This window comes from Ciconia boyciana, chromosome 10 (assembly GCF_034638445.1).
Source record: "Ciconia boyciana chromosome 10, ASM3463844v1, whole genome shotgun sequence".
Classification (NCBI taxonomy): domain Eukaryota; kingdom Metazoa; phylum Chordata; class Aves; order Ciconiiformes; family Ciconiidae; genus Ciconia; species Ciconia boyciana.
Genome location: NC_132943.1, coordinates 6579005 through 6593636, shown reverse-complemented (window position 1 = coordinate 6593636; position 14632 = coordinate 6579005).

Sequence of the window (14632 nt, the reverse complement as noted above, 5' to 3'; positions counted from 1 at the left end):
GTCTCCGGCTCTGCTGCAAGAGGCAGGGCAGAGCTGGGCTCCAGCCCTGTGCAGGATCAAAGCGTTGTGCAAGCAGGTAGGGACCTATTTTTGTACTTTCCTTGAGGGATTAGGTCAAAGTGAATTTTGAGCTTTTGCAGTGCTCGGTGCTGCTTGATACACTGCGTTGTACAACAAAAGGGCATTTACATCTTACACAGAAGTTGCTGAAAATAGATCAAAACATTCAGCATTGGCCTTACAGCTGGCTCTTTCCACCTGGGCTAGGAGTTGCAAGGCGGATAGGAATGAAGGTAAGAGTCCAGGCAGAAAGGCGAACGTGGCTTTGAAGCATCACGCAGTCAGCCCACATGCAGCTTTAATGACAGCGCAGCCTGTACCCCAATGACCACTGCTGGGCTATGTGTGTGACAAACCCCTTCTTATACAGCTGGGATATAGGCACAATTTTATGGAAAAGAAGCAATGCTTTTCCCCCACCTTTATCTTCAAGAAGAGTCACTACATCTCTCCATGTAGTTTCCAACCAATGAAGAGATGAGCTGCTTCTACTAACAACCAAACTCTGCCCTTTTTTCAGTGGAGACATTTTCCTTTTGTCTTTTAAGAGCTTCCTGCTGTTGGATGGAGACCAGCATGAACAAGTGAAGGGATGCCATGGCTGGAGGAGGAGAGGTGGTCCATCCCTCGCTGAGCTTTTTCCCCTGTGCAGTCCCTGCGGCGGGTGCAAGGCAGGGCTGGGGGCAGCTGCCCTTGAGACAGGGCTGGGGGGAGCAGGGAAAAGGCAGCATTTAGTCAATGGCCACCTGCCAGGGCAACACTACCTAGTACCCTTAGGTCCCAGATGCATTTGGGAATGTGTGGGGGAACTACTGGTTATAAAGGTTTTGCAGTGTGCTTGGGCCGGAGAAGGAAGCTGGGGGTGGAGGGAGGTGAATATGGAGAACGTGCTGATAAAATACTAGGAATGCAGCAGAAGAAATGAAAAAAAAGAAATATATGGAAGAAGGAGGATATTATTGATAGCATTAGTGAAGTGTAAGCGTGGGGGAAGAAAACATGATGTATGCTGGCAAGGGAGGAAGAGCTCACAAAGCCGATGTATTTCAGCTGTGAAAGAGAGGACAGTGTTCAGAGCTATTACTTTTCCTCGGTACACACCAGTCTAGCAAAGACTGTGTGAGGCAATGGCAGGCACGGTGCTGGCTGCACCTCCGCAAGGATGTTACAGCTGGTACCCACAAATTTTGCTCCACTTTCACTGGAGCAGGGGACAGACATTCTACATAAATAAAAAGGAGAAGAAAAATAATTTCTTCTTTCTTAATAGTAGTCTGCACCTAGGGTAGAGAATTTATTTTTCAGAAAGGATATAAAATGTATCATCCTTATCCTCCCATTGGCATTAATGTGTTGTCTCAACATATGCCCCATCCCGACTCTAGGATGTGTACCCCTTGGAGTAAGGCCAAACATCCACACTTCTGCTGTTAGGATTTTACAGGAAACCATTTAGCGGCAAGGTTTTCCCACAAGTAGTTCATCTCCTCACTAAATGAGCCATTTTGACAGCTTCTTGACCACCTTTCTAGGTAAGCTCTTAGGGGCATTATGGGATCTAGTATTATGGCTCCTCAGCATAAACAGCCACCAGCTGTGTGGTTTTGGTCACTTCTAGAATAATAAAGACAAAAAGGAAGGACTGATTTTTTTGTTGTTGTTTTTCCTATTACAAGCGATAGTAGCTAAGTTAACAGTAGACATCGTAGAAATAGTAAGATAGATCATTCCCCAAAGGCCTGAGAAAGTAGCAATAATTAAATGTTAAATATAAATGCATGACACTTTCAAGGTAGTTCGAATCAGCTTCATCAATAAATATCGTTATACAGAAAGATGAGTCTCATAGCATCTCCCGAAAGAACTTACAAATGATAGGAAAACTTCAAGTACAATTACAAAAGCAGAAGTATCACGGTGCATAGGAATGTACATTTCTGCACATTAAATATTCTCCTTACAACCTACCATCTGGGTGTCTCCTGTGAGGGTAAATTTATTCTGATAATTTCCAATCCTCTATTTAGAGATCTGTAATGTCAAGGCAGCTTGAACCTGTAAACTGTGAATTCACACTGAGATGAAAGCCCTGGAGGACATTTGTAGGTGTGTATGTTGACTCAGCCTCATCACTGAACACAAAAACCCAGACTCTGCAGCAGTTTTGGGTCAGACATAATGTGCCTTTTTTTCTTTTGGTCTTTGATTTCCTCCTACCCCATTAGCAAAGCGTCTTCCTACCCAAGAGTGGGCAGTGGTGGGGCTGGTGGCTCAGATGTCAGGAGGAGAAGGTTTGGGGTTTGTGCACTACAGAAGACAACATGTATTTGGGAGTGATCTAGTGCATGTACGGGAAAGCATCGGGCTAGTATCTAAGTGCTCTTAAATATTTAATGAAGCGTCGTGAAGAGGAAATTGGCCACCTTGTTTAACTTACAAACAGCCGAGCTGTATTAGCTGACAAATACAGTGAGTGTCTAAAACGCTAACAGGAAGGGAAAAATAAAGAAAAACAAACTGAGGTAACGGTGGCATAAAAGCACCTTCATTAATGGATAAATCTGTGGCCTTGCTGTGTGGGAGGTGGGACTGGAGCTCTCCAGGGGATTGTGCCGTGGGCTGTGAAGAGCAAAAACACTTTGGGGGCTCCTCGGAGAGCACCGCCTGTCCTCAGGACAAGGCTGGGGGAGAGGGCAGTGGGTCAGATATGTCACCTTCATTTTGCTAGCTGCTTCTGAAAACCCTGGCTAAAGCAAGAGAGAAATATATCCTTTGCCCTTCCAAAAACTCTCCAAGGATCCACAACAGTAAAATTAGAAAGCTCTAACCTGACATTTATAAAGAGGAATATAAAATATTGTGATGGTGGGTAAGCAGTTGGTTAAATCAGGCTGGAAAGCCAGAAAAATGACATCTTGTGTGACGAAGTGCATCTGGGAGGACACACCAGTGGGAGGGAGGAGTGCTGGGTCTCACACAGAGCCCTGAAGTGGATGGGAGGGAAAACCCACTGCCTGCTTGGGATGCCATGGCAGCCTGCATGCTTGGGCGATGCACCCACACCTTGGTCATGCACGGAGGGAAGAGAGAAGGGAGCAGAGGACACGACTATGGACCTCCAGGCAAGGTGAGGAGAAAGAGGTGGCTTTGCAAGACCAAGACAGACTTGCAAAAACTTGCAAGCTCTCAGGCGCACCCATAGTTGACGTGCAATGTCATGGGGCATTGGGAATGTCCACCGTGAGAATCATTGGGGAGGGCTCCCTGGCACGAGAAAAACTTTTAGGGAGCTGCAGTAACCCCAGAAGAAGGATGTTTTTGTGCAGATCAGCTCCGGGCGTGGTGCTCCCCAGGAGAGGAACAAACAGGTTTGGGCCAGAGCTTCCCTGCCCCTGCCGAGGAGGTGGGAGAAGTTGCTGTGTAAGAAAGCTGTGCTGGACTTTAATGAGGCTGCCCATGAGCAAATGTGAAATGAAGAAAAGACAGCTGATGAAAACTAATTATTACTTAAAAGAGTTCAGTACAGATGTGTTTAAGACAGTTATGAAAGACGGGATTTAACATCTATTCCAATAAAACCTGTGTCGAATGACAGCCAAGCCCGACACAGTTAATTAAAGCGTGGCGTTGAGACACTCATATATAGAAAGCAATAAACAGCTTTTGCAGTTGATTAAACAGCAAAGGCTGGGGCTTTTAAATTGGCACAGGAGATATTTGCTGTAAGTACACCTCAGAGTCACAAGTATTATTGCTCCAAACAGGAAGGTTTGTTCAGCTTACCTTCCCCAAACCAGGAGCAGCGAGTGCACAGGCATGGGCAAATAAATTATCACCACAGCCCTGCAACGGCGAGGCCTCAAAGAAGGTGGATGTGGTCATGAGCGAGTTTGGGAAGTGGCTGGTACGTGGAGAAGAGATGAGCCAGGCCACCTCTGAAAGCAGGTAAAAGTGTTTGGAAACAGGCAGTCGTTTCCTTGCAGTTGTTTGGCTTTTCCTCCTCCATTTCACAAATGCTCCCGTTGGTTGCTAGACAGAGAAAAAAACGTGCCAGAGCTGAAAAATGACTTTGGGAGTGCAGAGGCTCATTCTTAGAGCGCCTGGCTTTCGTAGTTCATAGCTTTCAGCCATTGCCCTCAGCAACAGCTAGACGTGCCGTGTGACAGTCAGGATGCACATACACAATAGCACAGTGCCTTACCCCAGCTTATTTTTATAGACAAAGAAAGAACAATAGAAAAGCAAGAGGAGCATTATATGTGTTTCACAATGCCCTGCCATTAACAACAGCTTCCTGCAGCCTTTATTCCTCAGCAAATAGTTTTACTGAACAATTTACCGGGGCCACAAAGAGCTAAAGCTAGGTGTGGGTGAATTTTTGTTTTCTACCTCACTGGGTTCACTAAGCACGATTAACCCTCCATGTGAGAGTGCCACCAGTTGTGCCTGTCACTGCTCTCGTCTGCTACGCCACAACCAGCAGTGACACTGTTAGCCCGGGATTTGTGAGCATAGTTCATACTACTCATTGAGAGTCCCACACTTACAGAATATTTGCATGGATAGGACATATACAGCCCAGATGGAAAAGGGTAAAGTGGTAAGGCATGATGCATTTTCTTCCTCTGTTAAGTGACAACACCATGTTTCCCAGCTGTATCTACATGGTAAACAGTGTAGGAAATGAAATCAGAGGAATTCTACTCAAAATATCAGCTGAGAACTGCAAATAATATAATTAATATAATATAATATAATGTAACAAATATAATGTGATATAATATAATATAATGCAATGCAATGCAATGCAATGCAATGCAAGCTGCATACTGGTGTCAGAGGATTGACGGCAAAGACAAGAGAAGTTGCTGGATACAGGGGCTCATTGACAAAGCTAATTATCCCTCATGAATGGATAATATATATAAAACGTTATTATTTGTATAGGATCTGGATTGCTGAAGGAGGATAAAAACCATCTGGTTGTGCCAGGAGGAGCGAGGGGGCAGGATGGGTGGAAAGGAAGAGACACATTTTTAATGGCCTTGTGCTGCTTTCAGTTCACAGCCCAAGTTCTCCAGGCCTGGGGACTGAGCAGGTCTCCCTGTCAAATCTGTACTGAACTTAAAAGTAGCAGACAAAAGCAGCAACTCAAAATGAGTTTTAGTAATGAAGCTGCACTTTACTTTTCACAACAATGGATTTTTTAAAACGTATGTCAAAGAGAATTGAATTTGGATCCATGAATATGGCAGTAAGTGATGTAACTCAAGTTAATGAAATTCTGTCTCCCAAGAACTAGATTTTTCCTTCTTCCAGCAGATATACTCTATAGATTGGTTAAATCTAAGCATCCACTTTAGATCAACATGTTTTCCTAGTGAAACTATTCTGAATACACTTCGAATGTATAAAATATTCTCATGAGCAAAAGCTATTTAGAATGAAGAAGATGGGAAAGTAGAGAGAGTGTGAATCAGTTTGAAATTCTTTTCTGTGAAATTTTGGTGTCTGTATAGGAGTGCTCCTTGCCAAGACCAGCCTGTGCTCTGGGAGGTGGGGTACTGCCAGTCTCTCCCCTTTGGGTAATACTAATTATGGGAGAGCAAAAAGCTCCATCAAAGCTCAAAAGACCCCATGGGACCAGAAAATGGGCAAACTGTTACTTGCAGCATTAAATCACGGAGAGTCCCAAGGTATGTATGGGAAAAATAAGTTTTTCTCCAGGCTTTGGGGAGAAGATGGTGCCGCTCTGACAGGGTGATAGAAGACCTGGTCTCTTTTTGGCCTTTGGCCTGTGAGTATCATTTCACATCCAGATGCCCATCAGCAGTATCCAAACAATGTTCATTACAGTGGCATTATTATTATTGTTGTTGAAAAATGAAAGTAAACAAGATGCATGTACGTATCAGCAAACCATAGGGCAACAGGGTTTTACAAGCACTTTAAAATACATAATTTTTCTTTTTTTTTCACTTGAGTACTCTCAATAGCAATATTGTGTGTTCTTACAAGGGTTTCAGACTGCAGATTTATGCTTTAGTGCGAACTACACTGTTACCTTCAGCAGTAAACTTGGTTCAGGGGAAAAAAAAAAATCTTATGTGCCCTGACTGCACAGTGAACCTAAAAAAAATTCTATCATTAAGAAGCAGGTTTGCTACACAGAATTTTGAGCAGTCTTTAATTTCCACTGTACATTCTCACACACACTGGATGGTGAACTCCAAGATCACAGACAAAACATCCAGAGACAGGATTTTAAATCCTAGAGCATAAAGAAACCAATTTAATCAGCTCAAAGAATGTTGATAAAATAGTTAAGTAGATTAGATTAAAATTCCACACTTGCAATACTTTATGAGCAAAGCTGTTTAGTCCTATGGGTGGCATTTTTCTTTGCCGTAGTCTGAGGAAAGCACCATGAACAGCTGTGTTATGTACACTGAATACATGTTACTTATTTCATAATAACTGCGCCGTTCCTGGCAGACTTGGAATTCAGAGTACTCATAAAGAGCAGGTTATGTACATATCCATTTCCTATTAGAAATTTAATTACGTGAGACCAGGCTATGAAAAGCAGAAATTTTGTTTCTTGCCCATGTGCCTCGACTTTAGAAGTCATCCACGTGTTTCTGTGGCACAATAGCCCCAAATATTCCTAAATTCCTAAAAATTCCTAAAAAGATGAGTGTCACCACATCTCCTACTGACACAAGAAATACTTACAGAAGTGCATTTCAATACTCAAACATGAAGCTAAGCAGCACCACAAGCAGTATCAAGTAAAGCAGGTCCATCTCTGTGGTGATCACTGCTGAGTTCCCCCCAGCGTGGCATGCAGAATGGGTATGGAGAATGCTTAAAAGCATTCAAAACTGAAATTACAGGAGAAAAGGTAGGATAATGGAGCACTTTGCTCTGCAAGGCTGCTGTAGGTTAGGTCAGACAACGTTTTCAATGGAAACAAACAATTTCTAAGAAGTCATAGCAATGAAAACTAAAATGCAAGATGCCTTTATTATCATAAACTTCCATTTCCCTACATATTCTTTAGAAATACAACTTTTCAGGAACTCCAGTACTTTATAAGGTTATCACGATCCCCTGGTAGCCTTGAAGCAAATACGTATCTTTGCACAAAATGCATAGGCAGCCTGTTCCTTGTGAGGGAAGCGAGCCAGCCAAGCCAGCCGTCCTTCATAGCTTGTGTGTCTGGTCCCCAGAGGAGGTCAGCACAAAGTGGAAACAAGAGCAAACGCAAGAGCCATCAGGAGGAGAAACGGCAGCATTTCATTTCCTCGGGGCCATGAAACAATGAGGGTGGTGGTGAGGGTGAAGAGGGAGAGGGGGGGACTGGCATGAAAGTTAAGGGCCCCCAAAAACAGCTGGAGAGAAAAAGGGTGTGATCGTTGTGATTACACAGAACAGACCTAATGCTTTATACAACTATAGCATTTACACAGAAGCATTTTTCCCCCCTTCATGAAGGAAATGTGTGGTCAGGGCATTCCTGGGGTTGCTCTGCATACCCACATTCACTTCTCTTGCCTTCTTTTCCGATCTCTGAAAACCTCTTTTTAGTAGGGAGTGAATGTGCTTAAATGCTGAGGGGGAGTTGGGGACAAACCCAAAAAACTAACAACAGAAAAGCCCAAAACATCTCACTAGAAGACTTGGGAACGTGACAAGACACCGACTATTTGAACCATCATCCCAGAGGAAGCCTCTGCCTGTTAAAGAAAACACGTCGTTCTTCCAGCTGCCTTAAGGCCTGAGTCTCTGAACCCACTAGAAAATTAGTCATTATCAGTAGTATAGGAGGAGTAATACAAATGCTATTTTTTTTTTTATTTTACAAATACAATGTTATTTTTTTTCCTAAAGGTTAACAGTATTCAGCCAATTCCTAAATATAACACCCCCAAGCACAGTTCTGTGGTGCACCAAACTCCTGGGGTGTTTGTTGACTTTCTACTGCCAGCAGCCCCAGTGTGCTCGGTAAATACCATGGATTGCTCTTCCTTAGCCTGCCCTGACTGTGAATCTGTACCAAGGTACGTCTGCGTTGGTCTGGGCTTTAACTATTCTTTCCCTTTTTTTCATCTTTTGGCTTAATTGCAGCAGAGGGGAGGTGGCGGCTGAAGGGGAAACCTATGGATTTTGAACCAAAGTGCACGTAGTGGGAGCTAGGTGGGACTTGGATACCTACCGTCTTTAGTAGCTGTGCCCCTCAGTTCACTGCCCGAATGTTTTCTGCAGCCAGCCGATCTGCAGTTGTACTTACAGTCAGTCATTAGTGCTACACTGTTAATGGACTCACTCATCTCGGGAACTACAAATGGAGGACATCATTGCTTTCTTGCTGATGCTATGAGTATCATCAGACAACTTAATCACGCACATACCTGTGGCTCTGCATTTAAAGCATGGTTGAATAATGTTGTGCCCATTAAATGCAACCTGTTACATGTGTAAAATGCGTGTCTTGCAGCTTATCACCATAATTTTTATCCTAGAAAGTGAAATGGTACTGTTTTGAAATAAAACATGAGAACGAACATTTCTGGTGTTTGGTAGGTGGATTTTGTGGTGAATGTTGCACCTGTCAGGAAGTTTTCAACAACTTAGGAATTGCTTTTTTAACAAGCCCACAGAATCATAGTCCTCGTGGCCTGAATGTCATGAACTTCTAGACTGACCCCTTGTATAAGATAAGAACCACTTGAATTAATTCTTGGCTGAATTACAGCATTATCTGTTTAGAAAAAAAAACATTTAGTTTTGATTTAAAGATTTCCAGTGATGGAGATTGCAAAAATGACCCTTGGTAATTTGATTGTGTGGTAAATATCCTCAGTGATCGGAAACAAAACCTCAGAACTAAACAAAAATACACTTCTAGCCTGAACATCATCAAATTTCACTCATCTGATTCTAAATTAATCCCATGGATTCCAGACTCATCTATACTCCTCTATCCTGTCTCATGGAAGGCTCTGTAGACTCTCATCAAATGACCCCTTAAGCTGTTCTTTGTGGTAAGAAGTTTGCGAAGCCGCAGGTAATTTTTTTGTCAATGACCCATTCCAGTCCCATAGCTTAGCTATGCCCTTCCTTCAGCAGCCCTGTTCAAGATACTTTTAAATTTCATAGACTTAGTATTTCAATTTATTACACTTAGGGGTTTTGTTGCACTACTGGCTTTACTGATTCATTATCTGCGTTACTGACTTGATGCTTCAATAGACTCAGCTTGCTGCTGCGAAATAAGGCGGGGCAGGGGTGTCAGCAGAGACCTTCCTTCAAGCTAACGAAGCTCAGAGGTTTCTTTGGCAGAAATGATTAGGAATTCTTTGTAGGACGAAGTCTTGTTTTTATAGGTATAGATATAATAAAATTAGATGCATTGGCTATATTAGATACATTAGATACTGTCTACATGATTCTCTGATGTCCAGAGCTTTGCACAGAAATTACCTATTACCTTTTTTAGTTATGGATATAGTGTTGTTTTTTTCTCCTGAAATATGAATGTATTTGCTCGCAGTGCCACTTCAGTTTGAGGACTGGTTTCTTACAGATTGTGCCTAGCATCAACAAGGGATCAATGCATATCTTCATTTACAGAGTATGATTAATAAGCAAAGAAGTGACGATTTAGAGTTCTGTGTTCATTTGGACTGCAGAAGAAGGAGACAGGAAGGAAACTGGCTCCACGAGTCCCATGTCGCTCACAGACATTTTCAGATAGCAAGCATGGTCCAGAGCTGCAGTGAAAGAGGACGACATGACACTGTTGGTCTCCGTGCTGCCACCCATAGTCTGGTTGGAGATGCTATTCCATCAGGCTCCTCCGTGCTCATGAAATGTGGAACAGGACCGAGATGTGCACATCCCAGTGGGGTCATCTTCTCTGCTTCATTTTAACTCTTCACTTTCTTAAAGGCTGTAGAAAGACGTGTGATTTGTCCATGATGGATAGGACAAGCAGCTTTAAACTTCAGCAATGGAAATTGAGACACATGCATGGCCAAAACAAAAAAGGACAGCAAGTGCTGGAATTGGTTGTTTAAGGATATCGTTGTCACTCTTCAAAAATCCTGGAGAGATGCCTATAGAGGCTGGCTTAGCTATAGCTGATTCTGTTTGGGAAACACAAAGAGGGCAAGATGGCTCCCCGAGGTCCTGTCAAGCCCTGTGATTCTGTATTTGTTATTCTTAATTAAATAGTTCCCTCCCTCAGTGCTGTCTACAGGGTTTCTGTCATCTGTAATGAGTATGACTCCGTTTTTCTGTCATTCAAATCTTGCAAAAACATCACCAGTATTTAAATTGCAATCTGAACTCTAAAAATATAATAAGTACAAATAAAAAGAGCAGTTCAGTACAAAGAACTCTATTTCATATTATCTGTATCCATGGAAATCCAGTTAATTTCCCTGATTTTTTTTCAACCTGCCAGTGAACTGCTTCATAGAGAGCAGGAAGTAAAAAACCCTGAGAAAACATAAAGAAATAGAAAGGCATTTGAGTACTTTGGAATATGAATCAGAAAGGGTTGAAAATAATTTAGCAAGTAAGATGCTGCTGGTCACTGAGCCCTACAGACTTTGGATAAACACAGATACTCTCTAAAATAGCTGAAAACAAGAATTAAAAGAATCCCATCTGATTCTTTTCATATGTGTAATATATAATGTGATTTACTGGCTAGACTCTCTTTCTTGTTTAAACAGTCCAAGCAACTTGAAAGGGAATACCCAGTTAGTCAAAACTGATCAGTAAATAGCCAGGGACCGGGGTATAACTGTTTCCACTTGCTGCACTGGAATGCTGTTATTATTTTTCATCTGCAAGCGGCAGAATCTGGGACACCTAATTCTGGACTCAGCTACTTCTGTAGTACTTCTGATTGTAATCCTTGCACAGGAAGTGACACATCACAAAATCATTGTAACAAGAGTCCCTGGAGGTCTTTAGGGTGCAAGTGTGGTCACCAGTATTTTTCAGTCTGCTGGTGAACCCTCCTGGATTGCCAGTGGAGGGCAGGAGGCTTCATCCTCTCCTGATGTGTGTTGAGTCTCTTCACAGGGCTCGTGTGTCATCAGTGGAGGTCTATTTGGGTGCTCTGTGGAGCCTCTCAAGGATACTCTGTGAAGCCAAGGCAACTGTTAAGAGGTATTAATCGTCTGATTTACAGTTTTGCCATACCTTCCAGCGTGGAGTGCCTGGTTGTTACCTTGTACCTTGACCTCCCTCAAAGGTCCAGCTAACTAAGAGAAAATCTAAACAGAAGTATTTCTCATAATATCAACATTCAAAATAGACCACGTAGTTGCAAATGAAAAAAAACCAAATTGTAGTCTCATTCTTTTTCCTTTTTAATTTAGGGTAACTTGCATGTAGTCTTCCACACACCTCCTGGACTCTCCTTCCTTTTGCACACCTCTGAGGCGGCAGTCCCTTCTCAGCGCGCAACACTTCCTCATGTAGCCAAGCATATTTTGCAAGTCCCCCAAAGGCTCGTCCCAGATTTAATCTTGCTCTCTGAAACTTGCTGTTATACGATTGTGTAGGTGGTGTTCTTAATTAAGAAGTGCATCGTTTCACTTCCTCTGAGACGCAACTGTTGCTTTATTAGGTCAAGAGCCATCTCCTTTCCTGATGGACTAATTAACTGCTCCTTGTCCCAGTGAAGGGTAATGCTTCCTACTCCCTCCCCTTTGGAGAGTCACTGAGCACATCTTAGTGTGAAGTGTCCTCTTCAGTGAACTTTCATATTTTACATCACGCCGTACAAATAAACACACTTGATGCAGCATCTAAATGGAGTTTCAACGTTCACAGGTTATTGCTTGTTCCTGGCTGACGTGATAGTAATTAACCACACTGGAGTGACAAGAAGTGTGGGGTGACTGACCTCAACATTTTTTCTTTGGTAGACTGTAGCAATTGTTCTGATAATAACGATGTCCACAAAAATAGGATGTGATACAGTAATATGTGACAAGATTCAGGCTGTCATACTGTATTTATTTGATATGGCTATTTAAACAGACTATAATTGCTGCTTTTTTATTACATTGTCATTATGGTCAATGTTTTGCTATTTCATTTAGTGTTAATGTGCTTGTTAACCAAAATTATTTTATTCCTTCGTTAAAATATTCATTGTCCAAAAAATATGTTTTAAAAAAGAATCTATTTTATAAGATATGAGAAGAAAATTATCTTATTTTAAAATATTGAATTCTGTTATTCACATTTTAAAAAACTTATAATGGTAGATGTTAATGCTAATGGATGTATGAGCTTCTTAGTATTAAAAAAAGGGGTTTGCCCTATTGATCATAGTCCCTTAAAAACAATGTAACATTGTTTGTTTCAATTTTGATATTCCTTAACAAAAGGCACTATGGTCCAGTCAGATGTGATTAAGTACGACTATTCAGTGACAAGGGATGCTGTTCAATCCTTTAACACATTAATTTTATAGTAAAATGCATGATGAGAGCAGTCGTATAGTTTGACAGATATTCTTAAAACTGGGTAGACAATGTTTTGATTTGGCCTATGGACAACTGTAACTGTCCAGTGTGATTCAGTTTTGGAAATAAAACGTTAAGTATTTTGCTCGTCTACAGAAGCGGGACCAAAAACATTGATGGTGGTGGTGTCCCTTCCAGTCCTTCACACGGCGACGTGTAATCCCTATTTCTTGCACAGTCCTTCAGTGCATGACATTACTTTTTAACTGTGGCTACAGTACAAGGGGATTACTTTCAGCTCTTCCAGTTGCTGTGTCCCAGTGACCTTGCATATTTAATCATAATTGGAAGTCAAGTGACTTTTACGAGACATGAATGTTAATTAGCTTTCAAATTGCTGGAGAGGGTACTTTGTCTTGAGTTCCTCTGATTGTGGTAATTAGTTAGTTGTGCGAGGTCAGCCTCCTGTCTTGCACAGTTCATTGAACAGCATCTTTTCAAATATTTATAAAGATGTTTTAGTACCTATCACTGAAAGCTACATTAATGTTTTAATTTTAAGCAGAAAAAAGGACAACCTAATACTGTAAGACACAACTTTGGTAGTATATATAATCACAATCTCAAATTAGCCATTTTATTATGTTTTATTTGATTCATGTTCATTAAGAATAGGGGAAAAAGATATCTGATTCTGCAATATAGGAAGAAAACTAAAAAAAATGAATTAAAGCTACAATTATATAATAATTTACATTAAAATACTGTTCAGGGCAATGAACTATTAGGACGTCAGGAATTTCAAGATGATTAGAATAGCTAAATATATGCAGAAAAATCATCACACATCTTTCACAAGGGCTTAACATCTTCTGAAAAGTGTCAGATAAGACACATCAGGGCAGTACAATGTATGAACCCAATCACACACACACAGACAAAACCTGAGGAAGGTCACTGTCTTTTTGTGACAAACCTATTTTCAGACTGCCTATTGAACTACAAAACCCTACAGGGCAGATATGGTTTTCTGAACCGCCATAGCTCACCACAGCCAGTTGAAGGGCCACCAAAAGACCATGGCATCTCCAGCCTGGGGAAGCATGGGCTGCACACCAGCCTTGGGGAGCTCACACGCAGCATGGCTTTTACTGCATAGTGACTCTGATTATGCTGTACGAAGCCTCCTGGTATAGTCTTAGTACATAAGAGAACTTCAAATGACCACCAAGGATCAGTAACTGGAATATTGTGACTCCTGCAGTAAGGACAGCAGTGTAGCGTTGAATAGTTCTATACCTTAGGTTATTTCAACAGATGGGCTCTGATCAGTGGAGGATGCACTCACCACCTTAAAACTGCCTGGATGCTACACTCCTCCCACTATGAAAAGCAGCGAATACGATCAGACTTTTAAAGAAGAACATTTACAAATGTACACACAAGTGCAGGATATGCACACATTACATTTTTGGGTACGGTAGGAGGAGAAGAGAGCTATTAGGATCTACAGACATGCCTGGAGAAGGGCAACCTTAACCTAATATACAAGACAGACCTCCCATCCCACCTCACTCTCACCAGTCTATTCTTCTTTAAGGACATCTCTTCTGACATTGCTATAAGATGTGGCAGACCCCCTCCCAGTATGTGGGAACATTACTTGAGCATTGCTTCCTTTTCCTTTTAAAAGGAAAATTGGTTATGGACCTCTATCAGCTCAAAATAATAGCATGACCCTAGCTGTTATACTTATACTTCTGTAAGTTTGAAGGTCCTGATTTACAAAATACTTATTCTCATACCATATATCACCAAGTGTGCAGAATTTCTGTTGGGCAGCTCCCAAACTGATATTGAGCACCTCCCTCCAACTTTTTCAAGGCTTCCAGAATATTTATCAAATTCCCATAGGCTATGGGAGCTAGCACCCACAGGAGATGAAGTTTGATAACTATATACGGCAGCAAGTTCTGGACAAGGATGTCAGCTACACAACTAACACCAAAGCTCTTAACAAGATCTGGGCTTCAGAATCAACAGATTAGAATCTTGTGGTGTTTTTTTTTTTTCTA